General features: G+C 36.2%; 1 long non-coding RNA gene across 1 annotated transcript; it reads right to left on the bottom strand.

The window, feature by feature from the left end:
- Window positions 1-466: 466 nt before the first annotated feature.
- Window positions 467-12873, bottom strand: LOC116075297. Its single transcript, XR_004112515.1, has 3 exons — window positions 12826-12873; window positions 1673-1769; window positions 467-521 (listed from the first exon to the last, which is right to left on the bottom strand). It is a non-coding gene; the product is annotated as an uncharacterized LOC116075297 (long non-coding RNA).
- Window positions 12874-13471: the final 598 nt, after the last annotated feature.

Here is a 13471-nt window from a genome sequence, read left to right as displayed (position 1 = left end):
AGAACTCAAACTCAAAAACACAAATGCTATATAATTATTTTATTTGTAAACATTAGATTTTTAAGCCTTCAGCATGCATGCTGTAATTTCTATAACCACAGAAATCATGTAAAAAAAGGCTGTAAAGGAAGAAAGACTCCCCTATGGAAGAAGAAATAGAATATATTGTTATGGAACAGACCAGGGAAGTACGGTGGGAACTGGAGTGGGTGATTAAATGGGAAGGGAGGATGGAAGAGAAGGGTAACAGAGGGAGTACAGGATGTGACACACAGCAGTAAGGGTCACATGAACGCCTAATACTGTAGCCGCCTTCTAAAATGTATACATATATGAAAAAGATTGCCTTAGTTTGGTTTTATTACTGTGAAGAGGCACCATGATCATGCCCATCCTGATAAAAGAAAAGATTTATTTGTGGTTGGCTTACGGTTCAGAGGTTTAGTCTGTTATCGTCATGGCAGGAAGCATGGTGACCTGCAGGTTATAGGGTGCTGGAGAGGGCATCAAGCATTCTGTACCTGGAAAGGAAAATCTATGACACTGGGTCTGGCTTGAGCATCAGAATCCTCAAAGCCCACTTCCTAATAGTGCCATTCCCTTTGAGCCTATTTTCATTCAAACTACCACAGGAGTCTAAATGTTGGGAGAGACAAAGTTCTGAAAATGTAATTTGTAGGGGGATGTGGGTGATGGTCTTCTGTACCCTTTGCTCCTAAATTACCTCAGGGCATTTTGATTCTGTGTTCTAGTCTGTTCCCAAATAAAGACACAGAGACCTGGTATTTTTATTAACAGGCTGCATGCACTACATTGGGCAGGTTCTAAACTATTCTAACCCAACTAGGCTGTATTTTAGTAAATATAGCCATATGGGTGTTTAACTTTAAATTGAGCCTTATCTGGCTCACTCTGGTACATGCGTGTTCTCATGGATGTTCTTTCATCACTACCTCATGGTGAATCATCATGTTCTTTCTGTGTGGTTTCTCTGCACCTTCTTGTCCCTGTAGTCCTTGTCTACTCCGCTGCTTCTTGTGTTCCTTTATCTGAGCTATTTCTGGAACACCCTAACTAGGATTGGAAGTCCCATCCTATTCTCTTCCACTAATCTAGTTGGCTAATGAGGTTTTAATTAACCAACCAGAAGTGATGGAAAATTATTTTTACATAGCATTAAGACTGAAGAAGCTTGACCATGCCAATGTCCATACTGCGACCAGATCTCTGGGCATAGCAATCAGCATCTGAATACACAGTACACAAAAATGCCCCCCAATCAAGTCTTCGCTAGACAATATTTTGACAGGAAGTGAAACTTACAGTTCCATGAATGGCCTACATCTTGTTGAAATGCTGGTAAAATAGACCCTATGTAAAAATCCAAACACCACCCGCCAACTCTATTGGTTGTTCTTCATAACTTGATGGTAAGGCCCTATTGCTAATGTCAGCAGGTAAATATACCACTGAGCACAGAAAATTAGAGTTGGTACTTAACTGGAAGCTTCCCCTCTACTGGCTAATGGTTATGGTTCTGCAAGATACCCTGCATGTCCCAGAGGAGAAAGACAATCATCGACCCAGCTACATAATCTGTGAACTACAATGGTGACCTTCCTGTAAGATATGTTGGGGCAATAGTGGCAAAAGTTTTGTGGGAGTAACCAACCCATATCTGGTGGGATTTAAGGTCCGCTCCATGTGATAGAGCCCATGCTTGACATTGTTCAGGTGGACAAGAACCTGAGACAGGTTAGGTCACAGGCCTAAAGAAAAAAAAAGAAATATTGTTATGTTAAACAAACATAGAAATAAAATGACTTATAATGAAATTCTGCTATACCTGTAGATCAGATACCACCAGATCAGCTTCTTCTTATCAGCAAATGGGAACTAACACAGAGACTCACAGCTGGACCGTGTGCAAACAGCAGAAGACTTTGAAACATTAAGTCCTAAATAGTACAGCTTCATCAAAACCTTGCCCCTGGGGGATCAGATATCTATGTGGAAGAGGAGGCTGAAAGATTGGAAGAGCTAGAGTTGATGAATCACTTCTAGATGGGGCTTTCAGATATATCAGTACAGATTCACGTATGACCTTAAAGAGACTATAGCAATACACACGGGGCTTGCATGAGTTCAATCCAGATATGGTCTCAGCACTTAGAAGAGAAAGTGGGAATGATCTATCACCACTAACCACGAGGCTATCTACAATTGATACTCCCTGGCAGAGGAAAATTAGTTTTCTTCAATGGAGTTACACTGGTGATCTTAACCATATTTCCAGGCCAGCTCCAAACTCAGGAGTAGCTGGTTCAAGCAAAGTAATCTCAATGAAGTTTTGGCAGATTTTTTGGTCTCATTTTGTTCTGTTTGAGCATTATTTTTTTCATATTGGTCTTTTACTTGGGTATTTTGGCTTTTATTTTTGTGTTTCTTTGGAGTATGTATGTGTGTATTTTTTGTTTATTTGTTTTTCAAGAGAAAGAGAAAAGGCAATGAGTTGGGTCGGTGGAAATATGGGAAGGATCTGGAAGGAACTGGGAGAGAAAAACAGCATAATAAGAATGTATTATTAAGAACATATTGTGTGATTTTTTCAATTAGAATAAAAAGGTAAATATATTCATGGTTTTAAGATATAAATTATTTGAACAGGAGACTAAAAAGGAGAATAAAGGGGTCAGACAAATTAAGAGAGCATATTGTGAAATACCCTCTTTCCATTTACTTTTGATACTAACTGACCACAATGTTAAGAGGCTGAAAAAAAAAAAAAAAAACCTTTGTTGGAGTATGATTCGTGTGTGATCAGCCACACAACAGTGCTATCTAATAGGAGTTTTCCCTGAAATTAGAAGTCCTTAAGGATCTAAATGTATATAATTATGCATAAACAAACATTTTTTTCCCTGAGTACAACATTTGGTGTATTTTAGGAGTTTGTGATGTTATTTTGAGGCATTTCTATAGGAGTGGCCCATAATCCCCTGATAAAGAACATGCATTTTAATATGTTTACTGTACTTACTTTTGTCTATACTTTTACTGTAAAGTGAATGTGGGCGACAGTATAAGAATATGTGCAATTTTACCTGCTTGATTTGCCCTCAGAAAATAAACAGAAAGTCAACGTGGAACTCATTTCTGGAAGGGCTTCAAGGTTTCCTGCTAGAACTCATACAGAACACAGAAAAGTTGGTTATACTTAATCCTGAGACTCTGTTCACAACTTTATTGTGTGCCCATATTCCTAAAGAATGAGTGATGCTCACATTTGAAGGAAATCATCGCTTTAAAACTTATACCTAATGTCTATTTTACAGCATCAGATTTCAGTAGAGTCTCACTAAGGTGAAGTGATTAATGAGCCCAAACCTAACATGAATAACATGTGGGTAAGCTTTCAATGTTGCAACACTAATGAGTATAAAAACAAAAACAAAAACAAAAACAAAAAACCAACTTTTGTTTTCTTGGTATTTGAACTTTGTTTCCTACAAATCCTTGCATTTGATTTTTGCAATATGTATATGATAAAACTCAAATATACAACTGAATTTTCTGGGTTGTGAATCTTAATAAATTTAATTTTGAAGATATAATGATTTTTTTGATGTTTAGAGCATAAACCCCACAGTATTCTAAGGGCTAAATTCTGCTGAGTGCTGACTGCAGTTGAAAGAAGCATTTGATCCCCATCTTTCTAGAGTCACAAAACTCCTGGGACAAAATAGGAATAGCTAATTAGATTGCTGCCTCCAGAAAGTTAATTTATTGCAGCTCATACCATGAATATCTGTCTTTCTTTAAGTATTAACAACCAGGGGATTCTCAACAGTAACTCAGTATCAGTCCATTTGCAGATGTCTGGTCATTATTTCTCATTTCTATTCCATTTTAAAGCAATTCATGCTCTCATAAGTCATTTTTACCACTTTTATAATATGTAAAACCATATATCAAGATGTCTAGTTGCCCTTTTGAAGTGAAAGTAAAGTCCTAAAATGTAATTCAATGAAAAAAGATGAGTATTAGCACACTCTAGAACAATTGAATATTCATATGGAAAATAATGGAATTCCATCAGATCTTTTGTGCCATATGTCATGATTAATTCAAAATGGATCACTGACCTGTGTCATAGGAAACTATAATATTTTTGGATGAATAGAAAAGTAAGCCTTTGTGTGTGAGGGATCCGGCAAGCATCACCCTCAGCAGAGTGACAAGAATGAAACTTGGTTCATTCAACTTATCTTCACTAGTTTAAACCTCTGATATCTGCCACAATTTAATTTAGCCATATCTGAGCACAGAACAATTTTTAAAAAAGAAGTTTCCTGATGACAATTATCTCAGTCCTGTGTGCATAAGGAAGAAAGTTTAAGACATATTTACACTGAAATTCTTTGCAATGTACATATGAATTCTTCCATAAAGATGTGTCTTGTTGTCTTAGAAACAATGCTTAAGATAAGGATCTAGGGAGAATGACTGATGTAAACACAGTGGCCTGTGGGAGTCAGTATTTGGTGGAATGCAGGTAAACATCTTCTTCCTTTGAACAGATAAGATAAGCTTTAATGTTTCACTTTTCCTGGTTTCCCAGGTACCTCTCTATATACACAAGGGCCTCTTACCCTCTACAGTTATGTTCTTGGGCTAGGCAAGAAGTCACTAGAAACAGCAATGCCACCTGATGCATAAAAGAAAGATACTGAAATGATATTCAACAAAATTAACAACCTCTTCTGTACTGGCTAGTTTATGTCAACTAGACACAAGCTAGAGTCATCAGAGATGAAGGAGCCACAGTTGAGAAAGTGCTTCTATGAGAGCTAGCTGTAAGGCATTTTTTTTTTCAATTAATGTTCAAAAGAGGAGGACCCAGCCATCCCATTGTGTATGGTACAAGTTCTATATTCTAGAGAAAGGAGGTTAAGCAAGCTAGAGGAAGCAAGCCAGTAAGCAGCAGTCTTCCATGGCTTGTGTAGTAGCTCCTGCCTCCAGGATCTTTCCCTGTTTGAGTTCTTGCCCTGTTTGAATACCTGCTCTGACTTTCTTCAATAATGAACAACAAAATGGAAGTATAAGCCCAATAAACCCTTTCTTTCCTATCTTTATTTTTGGTCAAGTATTTCATAACAGCAATAGAAACCCAAAGACACTTTTCTTTTGGGTTGCTGTTGTAACTCAATGCTGTCAATATGCTAGGCCCCAGCCTCAACATTGATACTGAAGATAGATAGATAGATAGATAGATAGATAGATAGATAGATAGATAGATAGATAAGGCTGGAAACCTAAGGTAATGCAAGGTTTGGCCAGTGTGGCCATCGCAATGGTCTTTTTAAATGCTTCATTATCAAAGATATAGACATAATTATGAACTTCTCCTCTTTAAGGCATGATTAATACAATGAAAGATCTAATTCAATACAGGGGAAAGATTTTAAGATGAATTCAAACACAGGAAATGCACATGTTAAATTAACACATGTACATATATTTAACAGCATTAATTTTGAAACATGTATTAAAGTTAAAATATTTTTTAAAATAATTAATTACTTTTGTAAAGTAAAATTGGCCTTGTTACTGTTGGTATAAACCAACTAGAATTCTCATACATTTACACTTATAACACAAATGTAGTAAGCTCAGAAAATAAGAATTATTTTAAAAAGGGTAGAGCATCATCTTACGTATTGAGTCAGCTAGTCTAACATTCCATTTATGAGAAATGAAAGCAGAAGTTTATAAAAGGATGTTTTAAGGAAGAAAAGATAAAAGATAAAGATTGATGAGCATAGTATGCCAAGAGTAAAAGTACAAAATAAGTTCAACAAAGTGAAGTAAAAAAATATTATCTCTGTGGACATATTTATTTTAGGGGGTGGTTTTGATGATTTTCTTGAGAATCTGCAGCAACTGATGAAGTTCCTGTTCCCCAATTGGTTTTTGATTGATCAATAATGATATCAGCAATCAATGGCTGGGCAGAAGAGGCGGGACTTCCAGATTCTTGCAGGCAGGCTAAAGGAGGAGGATTAGCCATGTTTCTGAGGGAGAGAGAGAGTCAACAGCCAGGGGAGATCTCTGGTAGAGTAGCTATTGACTGCTTCCATATCTGGGCCTTGGGTAGCAAGGAGAAGGTAACCTGGCAACTAAGTTGAGGGCAGATTTAGACTGTTGAGCAAGGAATAAACATAAGGTCCACTAGCCTGAAGAGGGTTAGAAAAGCCCAACCACAGGCAGGTTAAAAATGAGCTAGTGTGTGTGTGTGTGTGTGTGTATGTGTGTGTGTGTGTGTGTGTGTGTGTGTGTGTGTGTGTTTCCTCCCTGGATCCAAGGGAACCAGGGCAGTCAGGGTAGTAGAAACTACATGCTACAGTTTACACCATTCCATCAAGAAGAGAAACAGTAACTGTGAGTATCTGTGAGAGTGTGTGTGTATGTGTATGTGTATGCGTGTGCGTGTGTGTGTGTGTGTGTGTGTGTGTGTGTGTGTATAAAATAGAAAAGGAAACACATTTTGCAAAGTGTGCAGCTGATCTTAACTATGTGGCAGTATTTTGTTTTTGAAGCTGGGAATAGCATATTTATATACATTTTTCATTTTAGATTTTTAAATCTAAAATGTTATATAATAATTTAAAAAATCTACCAAGCAATCTCTCTGGATAAGTTATTACTGATTTACTCTTATTTAAATATTAGATGAATTTAAAAGTGTCATTTATTCAGTTGGTTTCTAGGTATTTTCTTATTTTAAATGGCACAATTTTCTTTTTTCACCATTGAATGTAAACTACCTAAGAGGATTTGCAAAATTTAAAATACATACATACCCAATACAAGTTCAAGGATCTTGAAGGTAGCACAACTAATTTTTATTCTTTTGCACATTGTGTCTTGTTTTGTTTTTAATATCTTCTCTAGGTCATTCTATTCCTCAATTGTGGTTAAAATAATAATCAAATGGGGCTTAAAAAGACTGTCTTGCCATAACTATAAAGACAAATCCAGTATGAATAAGAGCATATAAATGACACTAAAAGGTTTTTTAAGTGGTTATATAAAATTAAATTTAGCATACTTTCCATATAAAATGACATAAGCTATTCTTTGTTTCTTTTCTTCTTTTTTTCTAAAATCTTAATTTTCAGTTAGTCAATGTCTTAAATCTTATCTCCTACCACAATTGCAGAAATTAATGGGATAAAGTGCTTTATTCAAAGACAAATTATCATACCTCCTTCAGTAAGTGCCAATTCCCTCAACACCCACTAAAAGAGGTAGAACAATAGAAAGGTGTTGGTTAACTTAAATCTTTCTTAGATCATGAAACTTTCATTTATTTCATTGCGTGAGCCTTTTTGTAAACATAGTAATTTTGAAGCTGTTTGCTTTTGTGGGATACATATTTTGGCACCATAGCTATCCTGGCTTTCTTCCATAATACTTTTATTTTGTGGTTCTCTGAGCAAAACTACGAGTTCTCCAGAAGGACCAGTACTTAAAACAGTCAGGGGTGTGCTGCTTGATGAGATCCTCAGTCTTTTTTCTTGATGAGCATGTCTGCTCAGAAAAGCCCCTTTGTTTTTGAAGCTAGGAGAGCTCTCTCTCTTTCTCTCTCTCTCTCTTCCTCTCTCTCTCTCTCTTTCTCTCTCTCTCTCTCTCTCTCTCTCTCTCTCTCTCTTTCTCTCTCTCTCTGTCCTTCCTTCTTCCCTTCCCTCCTTTCCTTCCTTTCTTCCTTCTTTCCTTCCTTCCTTCCTTCCTTCCTTCTTTCAAGGGATATTAACTGTATTTTCTGCATTTGATCACTCCAGCTCTTGTAGAAGAATGTTATGGAATTCTAGCTAGATCAAAAAACTCAATACTAACACATTTTATATTACAGAATCATAAAACCAACTGAATGAAATAAAACTTTGCAAATTTCAAATATAGATGAGAGATGTGAGTCTTAGGAAATCTGTCAAAATCCTTGTTCCATATAAATTGCATTGAGAATGGCAGAGCCTCAAACCTGTGTCTGTTTGATTCATAAGGCCCATAAATAACTAAACATCCAAATAAATTTATATAGAATTTGTAGCTCAATTCAATGGAGATAATTTATTGACTGACTATTAAATGGGGAGTAAAGTTCTGGCACCCAAGCATATAAGCAGAAAACTTATTGCAATCAAGTGTTACTTCCAGTGGTATTGGGGTAGCGTCCATCCAATCTAACTCTTAGCTTTGCTGCTGCTGTCATAAACTAGTCCATGGTATCTTAACAATAAAGTGCAATAGGATCTCTCAGGATTTTATAAAGGTGACCCTTGTAAGGACTCCTAGAAAGGGAAGATACAGTTTGTTAGCACCTTAGCATTCCTTCTAGGCTCCTCCCAGTAGTTACCTAGCAACAGCCAGGTAAGCCTGGCATGCTATAAAAGGGAGTGTTTACTTCCCTTAAATCTCAGACTCTCTCTTTTCTTTCTCTGACCCTTTCTCTCTTTCCCTTTTTCCCTCCCTTCTTCTCTCTCCACATGTTCCTCGCTGGTCTCTTCTCATCTCTTTCTCTCCACTTCCCCTCTCTCTCCTTTTTCTCTGCCTCTACTCCCTTCTCAAACCTCTTTCCGTTCTGCTAAATAAACGCTAGTCTATACTCCACCCATCTGGATGGTACCTTGTGGGTAGGGATGCCTCAGCATGGGCTCACTGTGGCACCCCTCCCCCCGCCGTACCATACTGCTCTCTATAAAACATGTCCTTGGCTTTAGAACCTGAACTTGTCATCAAGGCTTCCTGTGGTGGGACTGCTACATGGCATAACAAGATACAATAAGACCAGGCACAAACCTTCACATCAAATTTGGGCAAGGCAACCCAGTAGGAGTAAAAGGGTCCCAAGGCATGCCAAAACTCAGAGACACACCCTAAACCCACTGTTAGGAAATCCATAAAAATACCAACTGAATGAACATATTATATACGCAGAGGACCTAGAACAGACCCATGATGGCTCCATGATTGCTACTTCAGTCTCTGTGAGCTCCTATGAGCCCTGCTTGGTTGATTCTGTAAAATCTATTCTAGTTTTCCTTCACAGTGATCCTCTTTCTTCCTTAGCCTCTCTGCATCTGTGGATTGTAGTATGAGTATCACTTTTCTTAAAGAGCTAATATCAATTTATAAGTGAATACATGTGTTTTGTCTTTCTGGAGACTGGATTATCTCACTCAGGATGATTTTCTTTAGCTCCAACCCTTTGTCTGCAAATGTCTTTGTTTTGTTGTTGTTTTGAAACAGTAATACTCCATTATGCAAATGTAACAAAATTTTGATCCATTTTTCAGTTGAGGGATATCTAGGTTGTTTCCAGTTTCTGGCTATTATGAATAAAGCTACTATGAAAATAGTTGAGCAAGTGTCCTTGTGGATGGAGTGTCTTTGATATATGCCCAATGGTGGTATACCTGGAACTTGAAATAGATCAATTTTCAATTTTCTGAGGAATGCTACATTGATTTCTGTAGTGGTTGTACAAGTTTACACTCCCACTAGCAACGGAGAAGTGTTCTCCTTGTTCCACATCCTCACCCAGCATGAATTGTCACTTCTATTATTGATCTTAGCCATTATGAAAGGTGTAGAGTGGTATCTCCAATGAATTTTAATTTGCATTTCCCTTATGACTAAGCAAGCTGTATACTTCTTTAAGTGTTTTTTTCAGTCATGTGAGATTCCTCTCTTAAGAATTCTATTTTTAGAATCATTACCCCATTTTTAAATTAGATGTTTTGGCATTTTGATATTTAGTTTCTTGAGTTCTTTATACGTCTTGGATATTAGCCCTCTATCTGATGTCGAGTTGGTGAAAATCTTCCTATTCTGTAGGCTGCCATTTCGTTGTTTTGATGGTGTCTTTAACTTACAGGAGCTTTTTTGTTTTATGAAGTCCTGTTTGTTAATTGTTGATATTAGTGCCTGTGCTATGGGTTTTCTACTTAGGAAGCAGGCTCCTGTCCCAACGGGTTCAAAACTATTCCCTATTTTATCTTCCATCAGATTCAGTGTGTCTGATTTAATGTTGAAGTCTTTGATCCACTTAAACTTGAGTTTTGTATAGGGTTATGAAATGTGGATCTATTTTCATTCTTCTACAAGCAGATACACAGTCTGAACAACACTACTTGTTATAGATACTTTCATTTTTTTTAGACTGTGTCTTTTGGCTTACTTATAAATATTAGCTGTCCCTGGGCATGCATGGGTTTATGTCTGGGTCTTCAACTCAATTTAGTTGATCTGTATGTCTGTTTTTATGCCAAATGCCAAGTAGTTTTTATTACTTTAGTTTTTTTTGTTTGTTTGTTTGTTTTACTACAGCTTGAAATCAGGGATGGTGATACCTTCAGAAATTATGTTATTGTTCAGGATTGTTTTAGCTATCCTAGGATTTTTGATTTTCATATGAAGCTGAATATTGTCCTTTCAAAATCTGCAAAGAACTGTGTTGGAACTTTGATGGCAATGTGCTGAATACATAGATTGGACTTTTTTTACCATGTGGCCACCAGTTAAGCGGGAGGTGGGGAGGGTGAGTGTTGCTGGAGTTGTGACAGGGAGATGACAATATGACAATGAGGAGGAGAGTGAGGACTAGGTAGAGGCTGGATGGGCAAAGAGAGATTGGCAGAGGTCTGTGAGTGGCCTACTTGGAGCTCTGTTAGCTGGAGTGGCCTCTGAGTGAGCAGGATTTCTTTGTCCCATTTAGAGTCCAAGACATGGAAATGTGGGTGAAAAGGGAGAAATATCAAGGGTTGGGATGGCTGAGGGTATGGAGAAGTCCATAGGCTGGTGGTGGTGTAAGTAGGGTTCTCATTGCTAGTATAGACGAGTCAGGCAGGCGTCTCTCTCTCATAGTTGGGGGACAGGAGACAGCAACAAGGTGGTGAGGACTACAGAAAGGGCATCTCTAGTAGAATGGGGATGCCCATGAGCCGGCAACCTGCCTTTTACCATGTGTTTGTTAATACAAAAATACTATTCACAAGTTTCCAAATCTCTGAATAGCATTTTCCCCAATTATCAATTCTCAGATATGTAGTTCAATCTGTTCTCCCCAAAAGAAATTCCAACTCTTTTAAGTCTAAATAACAAGTTTGATGATAGTATTCAGCATTTCTAAAAGCCACTTGAACTTTCATGGTTTATGAACTTTAGACACCAATAAGCAAATTTTAAAATCGTATTTCATTCCTGGTATTCATTCATATCAGCAGACTACAATGACACTTTGCCCTGGCACTTCTATCAGTGACTAACAGTCATCCATTACACATATGGACAAGAATACTTGGTAATGACAATCATTTATATTATCCTTAATTCTTGAAAACAGACAATTTTGAAAGATAAGTATTTTACAAGTCATGCTTCATATCCAAGATATTTTTTTTATTAATAATAAGATACCCCTTTATATAAAACTTATTTATGGAGCATATTAGAGAAATATTTCATAAGAAATTAAAAACTGAAGTTATATTAACTAATAAAGTTTTAATATTGAACATAGAATAAAGACCAAATATCACTAATTATAAAGATTATAAAATATTTTAAATAATATTTTATATTTTTACTTTACTACACATATATATTCTCACTGATGAAATGTTTTACTCTAATATTTTACATGATTAATGTGTTGTTTGTCAATACATTGTCTATGAACCATTTTAATTATTCTTGTGATTTTGTTAATGATAGTTACTTATCAGTACATGTTGAGGTAAATATGATTTCTTTTTTTTACATTTATTTATTATTATATGTAAGTATGTGTAAGTAGCTGTCTTCAGATCTCTTTAAGGATGGTTGTGAGCCACCATGTGGTTGATGGGATTTGAACTCACAACCTTCAGAAGAGCAGTCAGTGCTCTTAACAGCTGAGCCATCTCTTCAGCCCCTATGATTTCTAATTGATTTTGCTTATCCTACATCAGAAACAGTTGCCCTGGTTTTTTTTTTTGGTCAAACAATTGACAAATAGACCTGGGAGTAAATGTAAGTGGTTCCACTCTTTTAGTTTACGTGGTCATCTACCCGGTATTGTTCCTGGTAAACTGATTTTATTATTTAATTTTTTCCTAGTTCTTATCAAATATCCTTTTACCTCTTTCCATGGATAGCCAAATTGATGCTCCTGTGGAGCATAGTCATGACAGTTCTGGCATTCTCACCAAACTATAGACTCTCTGTCCTGACCCTGGTCTCTTCCTTTCCATGGAGATGCTTTTCAAAGCTGTCTTGAGAGGGCTTCCATTCCTGAATACATGGCCAATGTATTCCTTCCTTATAGGAACACTGTCACCTAGAAGGTGAAGATCTCATCCCCCAAGGAAGCATTCTCCAATGTCCATCTGACACAAGACCCAGTCTGGTTCAACATTGATCAAATTAATTAGATTTGGCCAAGCCAGTTGTAGCCATTTCTGAAGAAATTACATAATCACTAGAAATTAATGTATACATCGATGAATTATTTCACAAAAAGTAGTTAATTTTCACTAAAGTAATTTACTAATAGCTAAAATGAAGTATTGTTGACAACTCATTCCATTTACTTACTATCCTGATTAGGTATGAAAGAAAGATTAAGGATGAGTTTTTTGATAATAGATGAAAAATGAAAAAAACACATTTCTGTTCATCTTCTAAGTAAAGTCATTCTAAATTGAGAAATAAATCTAATGAATTAATTAATAGGTTCTATATATAAAAAAGCTTAATTATGGACCAAATAGAAATGCTTACCTGGGCAGAAGTAGAGAGAAGCAGATTGAAACATTCTGTGATTCCTCTGAATACTGCTTCTTCATTTACAAAGTAAGAAAATTACATAAATTCATTTAAAATAGAATTTCAATAAAATAGTCTTTAATGAATAACAAATAACAAAGAAATTGTCTTAATTTTGCCTCTTGTAGGACCTCATATTTCCTTAACAGAAGTGAAGATATTATCTTCATAAAGACCAATATTAGTTAGTGGGAAATTTGCAGCAATATCTCCATGACTGCTTATCTTTTTGTCCATAACATTATTTTCCTTAGTTAGCCATTCATGTCCTTATTTCAGAAATTTCTATGTTAGAATTATAACTGGTCACTACTCTGAAAGACTGCTAAATGAAAATTTTTTCTTATGGCCTAAAGGCAATTCTGGTACTCATTAGACTACGGTAGCCTTTTCCAAACTACCAAAATCATTTCTCTTAGGAAGCCACATATATCTTTGTGTTAGTTAACAGTATTAAACAATGTGATAAAAAATGACTTTAGCTATGATAAATATTCCTCTGATGAAATGTTTCTATCATTCTATGAGAAATAGTAATTACATATACAAAGTAACAAAAGAAAAAGGCAAGTCAAGAAAGGTTATGAGATGTACCAGGACT

This window comes from Mastomys coucha, unplaced genomic scaffold (genome assembly GCF_008632895.1).
Source record: "Mastomys coucha isolate ucsf_1 unplaced genomic scaffold, UCSF_Mcou_1 pScaffold3, whole genome shotgun sequence".
Lineage (NCBI taxonomy): Eukaryota > Metazoa > Chordata > Mammalia > Rodentia > Muridae > Mastomys > Mastomys coucha.
This window is presented reverse-complemented; position numbering and strand designations above follow the sequence as displayed.